The sequence below is a fragment of the Gastrolobium bilobum genome, unplaced genomic scaffold, assembly GCF_033153095.1.
Source record: "Gastrolobium bilobum isolate Gb01-03AN ecotype WA unplaced genomic scaffold, APGP_CSIRO_Gbil_v1 utg26293, whole genome shotgun sequence".
In the NCBI taxonomy this organism is placed as follows: Eukaryota; Viridiplantae; Streptophyta; class Magnoliopsida; order Fabales; family Fabaceae; genus Gastrolobium; species Gastrolobium bilobum.
The window spans coordinates 3307-12228 of record NW_026897991.1 but is presented as its reverse complement, the minus strand read 5'-3'; the positions used below and the strand labels follow the sequence as shown (position 1 = coordinate 12228).

At 36.1% G+C, this 8922-nt stretch overlaps 1 non-coding gene across 1 annotated transcript; it reads right to left on the bottom strand.

Annotated features, from left to right (window-relative positions):
- Positions 1-8582: 8582 nt before the first annotated feature.
- On the bottom strand, positions 8583-8689 carry LOC133312004 (small nucleolar RNA R71). Its single transcript, XR_009751629.1, has one exon. It is a non-coding gene; the product is annotated as a small nucleolar RNA R71 (small nucleolar RNA).
- Between the last annotated feature and the right edge of the window lie 233 nt (positions 8690-8922).

Genomic DNA, 8922 nt, shown 5'->3' with positions numbered 1-8922 from the left:
ATGTGTGTCAAGATATTCTACTGGTCAGAGAAATGCAGGGTTTACATACGTCTATTACCTACATCAGTGCAAGATGCCACTTGCACCTACCCACAGAATCACCGTATTGTATGACGCCACATACTCAGGCTTACCGCTAGAAGGAACAACACATGCATATTATAAGGCCCTTGTACTTAACAACTCAAAAGCATTTCAATTATCAAGACATAAAAACACGTCATGCAAAATGAAAGAAAGGGCCTTTGAAGGCCGTAGGCATGTGAGAGGGAAAAACAAAATTTTTCTCAAGCAGAATTACATATACCATATCAAGAAACATGCTTTAGGACATGTATGTTACCTTGTTTGCTTTCCGAAACTTGAAGATGATCAAGGTGAGGCTTGAAGATACAAGCCCTCTAATGTTGATCCACACCACCCTTTGTCAAGATGGAAGAGCCCTACTTCAAGGCCACCAACGAACACCAAGGGAGGCAAGCTAGGCGTTCCTAATGGAGAGAAAGGAGGCAAGATTTTGAGGTGTTTAGATGAGTGAATTTTCATCCAGAAAATACACAAGAGTGGCACATGGAATTGTAGGAGAAGTGTCAGGTTTTTCAATTAAAAACCCTTAGGAGTACTCCAATTTAGAAGGAGACTAAATGAGGATTATATGCTGCTGATTTTGAGTCATAAAATCACTCCAAATCAGATCATGGAGCGAACGAATCATGCTGAATATGAGTCAGAAAATCACTCCAAAATCAGATCATAGAGTGCACAAATCATGGAGCAAAAAAAGGCTGACAACCAAGTCAATTATTGGTCTAACAACCATCGTATGGCTAGCCTATTTGAGCTCCCCATTCAGCCATAAAATCCTCTTCTAAAATCAAGGACATGATTATGATAAGATGCTAATTGAATTCAAATTCAAATCTAGCTCTTATCTTCTCCTTTTGTTATGAAAAAAACTACTATAGTCAATTCAAATTCAAATATTTAAATTCAAAATTTAATTTATGAAATTAAATATTAGATAGCTAATTTAACTATTTAAAATAATTAATAATGTCTTGGACTATCCAAGCCCATTATCACCATCCATGTGCCCCCTTCCTTTTAGGTAGGCTTCCAAACTTCTTCTTGGGCTAACAACCATTATTAGGCCCAAAATCTTTAATGCTATAATGTCAAGAATATAAAGTGTTAGTGTGTGACCCATTAGGTCCAACATAGCCACTGACATAAATGGGCTTGGGCTGAATAAGAACACAACCCATTTAATGACAACACAGAGCACTGGCAATGCTGTGTTGTCCCAGAGCTAGTTAGGTTAATGACATGATCATCCTATTAAATTTATTTGGTTACCGTATGTATTTCCTTTCGTCTCGGTTACCTTCCCATTAAACCTGGGGTGAGGAGATGTATTAACCCTTGCAGTTTAGGGTAAGCTTTAACTTGAAATAGGGAGTCTTCAATTTACTGACTCTAAAGGTAGATCATCTCATGATCTCTTTTACTATGCATAGATTCCCGAGTCCCGTAAATGTCATCCCTATTTCTCCGGTTTACAGATAACCTAATCTCTCACAGAGATTTGATGAATTCCTTCAGCTTATCACCCGAGGCTTGTGTTCTTTCAGGACATGCCCAAAGGTATACCTATGTATCTCCATGTTTCAGGCAAACGAGGTATACAATCAAAACATGCCTTATAGAACACAGTTTAGGCGAAAACTTCTAGTCTAAGGAAAGACACACCCAAATAATAAGAGACTTCTCTAATGATACTATCTGTGAGATTTCCTCATAGAGTCTCTTTTCTGGGTCTGTTCAGTGCGAGCTATACCCTTATAGATCCACCCACGACTTTAGCTAAGACATCACTATATGTCTGTAGCTCATGAGATCTTTACCTTGTATCTGTATACAAGTAGATAAGCAGTGCTAGTCTTACCCGAGATTACTGATCCCCATTTTCAGTGTCTCTAGACTAGGAACATAAAATTAGGAATAAACATCTGATATCCTTGAATCCTCATGATCATGATCTCATCACAGATACTCAAGTGATACCTATTCTATTCCAAGGGGTTTATCTAGTTACTCATTAATATATTAACAATTATATTGAGACAAAATATGAAACAGGATAAAGAGTGCTTATGATTTATTTGCGACAATATAAAAGGTACACATATGTCCTAATCTAATCAAAAGATTGTCTCTAGGACATCCATATACTAACACATAAAACCATTCCCCCATGGGGTATGGTGGAACCAACAATGGCTAAACCGAGGACACGAAAGCTTACCTCGAAGCAATCAATCCAATTCAAGGCCCACACAAGCTCAAAATCCACAAACAACAGAATCACAATCTGTTTTATACCAGTAATCATAACAACAATCATACTTTACAAGCATATAACATAAAGACAATGCTTTACTTTTACGTCTTATGTCTTTAGGCTTCTCCCCAAGCCATAAGCCCTTAATCACTTTGATTCTGACTTAGATTAATTAATACAGAGGTCCACTTAACCAATCATGGGTCCACAACCCATGATACAATTCTGTCTGCACAGAAACGTCATTGTCTCAGAATTTCCAGAATATCCGGATATTTGTCAGGGCCATCCGGATATGCATATCCAGATATCATATCCGGATATCCATACTCCGATATCAGAAAGCCCATATCCGGATATCAATATCCGGATATTTCATGCAGAATGCAGTTTCTGCATTTCGCGAGATATCACTCCCAAGGTTCCGTTTTTAATCCAATAGAACGACCAAGCATGCATTTTTACAGACATTTAGGTTCATATATAGGTTGGTTACTCAAACAACTCATTAAACATGCCAAGACTCCACTTTTAACCAATGAAACACATGATCAAAGGTGGTAAAGCTTACCCAAGCTTAAAACAGAGCAAGGAGGTGCTCTTGTAGCTCTCACTTCAGCTCCTAAGGTGCTGACTTTGAAGGTGCACGAAAATGGCACACCACAAATGTTCTCTCTCTCCAAAGGTTTCTTCTTGAAGCCATACAAGAAAGGAACAATGGCTCCTTTCCCACAAGCAGTGAAGTCAGAACTCAAAACAAAGACTAAAAGATTAACCTATCATTTCTATCAATTGTCAAGAATACAGAACTTGAAGATAGATCATGGAACTTCAACAAATCAACCAGTCAAAACATAAATTCGATCATCTCAAATTACAGAATCTAGTAATCTCAAATGATATAGCTGATAATGCAAAATGGTCTCTCAATGGATGCTCTCAATCAATCTCTCAAGTGTATGGGGTAAATAACTGTATCACTCTAACTCTACTCAAGAAAATTTTTCTACTATAGGCTTGCTCAAGTTTTACTTCTCCACTACTAAAAACAAATGCATACTTAAATCAAGAGGAATTTATTAAAGGTTGAAATAGGGTTGGATGAAGGTATGGATGAATATAGAGATGAGAGGCAAAGCACCTAAGAAATTTAAAAGAGCACTAGTTAAAAACTAAATTAATGAAACATTACTAAAATAAAAACAAAAGCAAAAATAAAACAAGAATAACACAAAGATGAGAGCCATATTTTTCTACTTTCTTTTTCTTTTTCTTTTTAATATTTTTTTTTTCTTTTTCAGTTTTTTTTTTAAATGACAAATGATACCCCCCACATTTAAAGTGTTGCATGTCTCGGGCAACTTCCACCCCTAAACAGAACACTAAGGTGAAACCAATGCTCAATAAATTTATAAGGTGCAGGATAAATTGGTTTTACACTTAGGCTTGTATTGTGGCTAAGAAAAGAAGGGTATAAAAAGGCACAAAGTGGCTAACAAAGGAAAATATAATGTAAGGAATGGCTATCTGGCTAAAGTGGGAAAAATAAAAGAAAGAAAGCCTCAATTATGTCCATGCTTGCAATTGAAAAATGTAATTTCAAAAAGAACAAGAGCAAGTTCTAGAGAACAACAATCAATAACATAAGCACACAAGAAAGAAAGAATGACAGATGATAAGATTCATTCATATAGGCCCAAATTCTCACCAAAGGATTGTTAAACCATAGGTTTCCAAGCTTATATATTTGAAGTTTTGTTGATTACAAAGCACCAACAAGCTCAACATGGATGCACAAATTACAAGACAGTGCAACAAGTCCCAAATGAAATTAGAAGATCAAGGCAATATGCAAAAGTGAAAAAGTAATTCAAATGTGCAAAGTCAACATCAAAGTCAAAGTTTCGAAGTGAAGAAAGACTCAAGAGTATATTGTTTGTAATGTTAATTAGAGTCTTAGGAATGTTGAGAATTGAGTTTATTGAGCTATATCTCTAAAAGTTGCATTTAGAAGATTTGATTTAAAAAAAGATTTAAAATTTTTATTTTTAAACCAAATACATTTTTTAAAAGATTTGATTTGGTTTGGTTTTTGATTTAAAAAAGAAAAAATTAATTTGATATTAATCATTTTAAAAGATTTTATTTTATTTTATTTTTGATTTGAAAAAGAAAAAGTTAATTTGAGATTTTTTTGTGTGAAAGAATTGATTAGATTTGGTTTTTGATTTGAGATTGATTTCCTTTTTGAAAGATTTGATTTGATTTTATCTAATTTTGAAAAAGTTAATTTGAAAATTTTGATTTTATTTTCAAAAGGTTATTTTAGAAAATTTTCTTAAAAATCATGATACAATATCTAGTGCATAAATCCAGAAATTTTTCCTTAGGATTTGATTTTGATAAAAAGTCTATAAATACCATACCTTGAGTCCTTATTTATAGCTCTTCAAGAATTAAGGAGAGAAAAATATTGAAACACTTAGAACCCAAGAATCATACTCATCTAGGCTTATTTTGCATACTTTGAGAGAGCTCAATATCTTCTTCTTCTCTTCATCTTTTTCTTTTGATTTCTTTTGTAGGGTTATTTACAAACTACACTAAGTACGACCGGTCATACTTCAATCAAGAGTGTATAACCGGTCATACTTGGTGTAATTTGTAAAAAACAGTTTATAAGTGGATCATTTCCCTCTTTTGTAATTCTAAATTTGGGGAGGTAGTTCTGTTGTGGTTGGTTCAATTGTAGTGATCCTAGGATATAGGTTAAGAGTGATCAAGGGGTTGATCACAGTGTTGTAAAATATGAATTGCGATTTGGTTCAAGGGGTGTGATCCTAGGGCTTAGGTTAAAGGTGATGAGGTAGATCACAACTCTTGTAAAATTCTTCTTGTAAAACGATTCTTCAAGCATCGGTTGAAAGCTTGATGATAGTGGAACAATCGGCCCCAGTCTGGATATAGCTCTTAGTGGTGGAGAGTGAACCATGATACATAGCAGTGTTATCTTCTCTTCCCTTATCTCTTAATTTTCCATTTTATATTACTCTTCTTATATTCTTTATTTTTGATAATATGAATTTGTTTTAAGGGATTGAGAATTTTATTTATTTATTAAATCTCTCTTGCATGCTTTCTTTTAAAAAGTTGTTTAATTCGAAAAAGTCTAAAACACAATTCACCCCCACTCTTGTGTTGTTATTTAGCCATTCTTTCTTTACAATTGGTCGTAGAGCTTAGGTTTTCTATTTTAGGTTTAACCACCTAGAGATAAATATCCACAAATAATGGCTAGTTTTAATAATGATTTGCCTCAAAAGGTAGTTCAACCAATAGGCCACCTTATTTCGATGGAATCTATTATCTTTATTGGAAATCAAGAATGCAAATCTTTTTAGCATCGGTTGATCTTAGGGTTTGGATTAGTGTTGAAGAGGCTGAAATTCCTACTACTTTGGGTGATGATGGTAATGGGGTTCCTAAAAATGCTAAAGAGTTTAATGATCAAGAACTTAAGGAAGCCCAATGGAATGCTAAAGCAAAAAATCTCATAACTAATGCTCTAGGTAGAGATGAGTATTTAAGGATTTTCTCTTGTAAAACTGCTAAGGAGATGTGGAAAGTTTTAGAACTCACATGAGGGTACTAATGAAGTCAAGAGGTCTAAACAAAATGCTCTAACTAGAGAATATAAAACTTTGGAGATGCTTGATGAAGAGTGTTTATGATTTGCAAAAATGTTTTACTCACTTCATTACAAGATTGAATGCTTTAGGTATCCACTACAATGATGAGCAACTTGTCAACAAAATCTTGAGGTGCATGACCAAGGAATGGGATGCTAAGGTGTTGGCTATTTATGAATCAAAGGATTTGGAAACAACGCAAATAGCCACTCTCTTTGGAAAGCTTCAAGAATATGAATTTGAGATGAAGAGATATGCATTGAGAGATCTGATGGGACGTAAATTCGTACCCATCTAAGCCCATTTTGATGGCAAAATGCCATACGTTCCCTCATCTGATGAGCAACTTCAGCATGAAAATCACTTGTTTTACACATTTGTGACAAAAACACAGTGGGGGAACGGATGGTAACATATTCCTTTAAAATATAGTAAAAGGGAAACGGACTGAGACACATTTAATGCACCTGCTCCATTCATTTAATGCTTCTGTACACTTTGCAGGTAACGTAGAGTTAAAGACTTCTAAAAAGCAAGGCGGTGCACCAACTGAGCAGCTGGAAATGTGAAGAGCAGGGAATCAAGAGTTCTCATTGGCTGAAAACAGAAGCAAAACATGGGAAGGCCTGCAAACTACGACTAATCATCACCAAACCTTGTTCCATCCAGCAATTTGCGCAGCTTCCATACTCTGCTGACACCGTCCCGTCCCCTCATTCAAGCAACTTGCTCCAAAGGATTTACAAGCTTGCCACTCTCTTTCCATCTATAAATAGGACCACCCTCATACAAAAACATCATCGGATTCTGGAGGGATTAAAGTTCAGAAGGAAGAAGATCACCTAGTAGTAGTAGTAGTTAGTAGCTTAGTTTAATTTTCAGTTGTAACTGTAGTTAAGTGACAACCCCTCTTCCCTTCTCTGTAAACAACCATCAAGACTCCTCACGAGCAAATAGCCATCTTTCTCCATTTTCTTTTTATTTTTGTAAACTGTCTTTTAAATTAATATAAGTATTTTTCTCTTCATTCCAATCGTTATCTCTTGACTGAATCTCGGGTCTATGTGATCTCAGTTGAGAATAATTATGTTTAAACTATCAGCCATGAGATGAACTATCTGTGGAACGGGTAAACTGTGAAACTCTTAAATAATTGTTTTCAAAACTCTTGACCGAAGCTTTTTGTATTTCTTTGGCTAAGTAAGCTATATTCATTGTGCGCCAATGGAAATTGGGTACATACTGAGAAAGGAACTTCCATAAGGAAGGAATTTCAGACAGCTTAGCCATTGGGGGAAGGTAGATGTCATGGCAAAAATGCTATTGGTCACCTTAGGAATAAGGGGCCAACTCGTCCATTTTAAGGTTTTGAACTAAGTACCTGTTGGAGTCAAGGGAGCCATAGGAATATGGAAACTTGTGAGCCATCTAGACCATGAGCTGAGGAATCAGAGTTGGCAGGCAAAGAAACTGGGACAAAGCCAAAAGGTGCTAAGTCTTGAGCAGATAACCTTCTTCTAAACAGGAAAGATCACATACATAACGCAGCGAGCAACTGTTTGCCATCAGATTGAACCTACTGTTCCTGAGGAACGTTGTCAAGACAGTAGGGAACATTTGACCCAACAGTTCATTTACTAACTTTTCTTCTCATTTTCACTCTTTATAAATAGTGATAAAACAATAATTAGCACTCTATCCTCGTGGGAACGATAATTTGGGCATTAATACTCTCTTTATTACTTGATGCGTGCACTTGCGCACTTGGGTTGGAACTAAGGGACAAATCTATGTTCTGCAAGAACAGAGGAACGTCCCCTATCAGAACTTATATTTTCCACCATCAGCAAACCACCTAACAAGTTTTTGGCGCCGTTGCCGGGGATAGAAACACTAACTGTTGTTCTTATCATTGTTTTCTAACACATATACTGTATATCTGCCTTTACTTTTATGTTTTTTTCTCTTTATCACTGAATCTGTTGTGCATATATATATATATATACCCTGTGTTATTGGTTTATGAGTGAAGAGTTTGAAACAGACTCTAACCACTCCATTGAAGTACCTGAGTTTATCTTTGATCCTGAGCCAGAACGTACACTCTATAGGAGAAGAAGGAACCTCAGAGAAGGATTTCCTGAAAACATGGCTGATCACAATAATAACAATGAAGAGGTTCCCCCTGAACAGAACTTCAGAACTTTGGCTGCTTCTTTCAGGAATAGACCAGACAGGGGAGTAATCCTCCCTTTTGTAGCACCCAATTTTGAACTAAAACCTATCATGTTTCACATGATTAGGGAAGCAAGGGTCTTCAATGGACTCCCTGCAGAAGATCCTTAGACACACCTCACCACATTCCAAGATATCTATGACAATTTTAAAGCTGAGGGTGTAACAGAAGAGAGTATGAGAATGAGGTTGTTCCCTCACTCCTTAGGCTTAAAAGAAAAACATGGATGAAAACTCTCACCCCTGGGTCAATCCACACATGGGAAGAACTCTCTAACACGTTCATAGAGAGGTTTCTCCCAATGTCTCGACAAGCTGATGTTAGAGTAGAAATCTCTAACTTCGTAATGTTTTATGGAGAAAATCTCTATGAAGCATGGGAGAGATACAAGGACATCATAAGAAAATGTCCAAACCATGGGGTAGAAAGTTGGGGAGTGTTAAAATCTTTCTATAAAGGACTTGACCATACTTCTCAGTCTCACTTAGATTTTGCTGCAGGAGGATATTTTTTTACAGGAACACTTGAATCAAGATATGAAATCATAGAAGGGACTGCTGAAAGATGTCTCCAATGGCCAATAGACAGAATGAGCCCAGTGAGGAAGCCAGGCATGCTAGAACTAGATAAACAAACTGCCATGGAAGCCCAGCTGG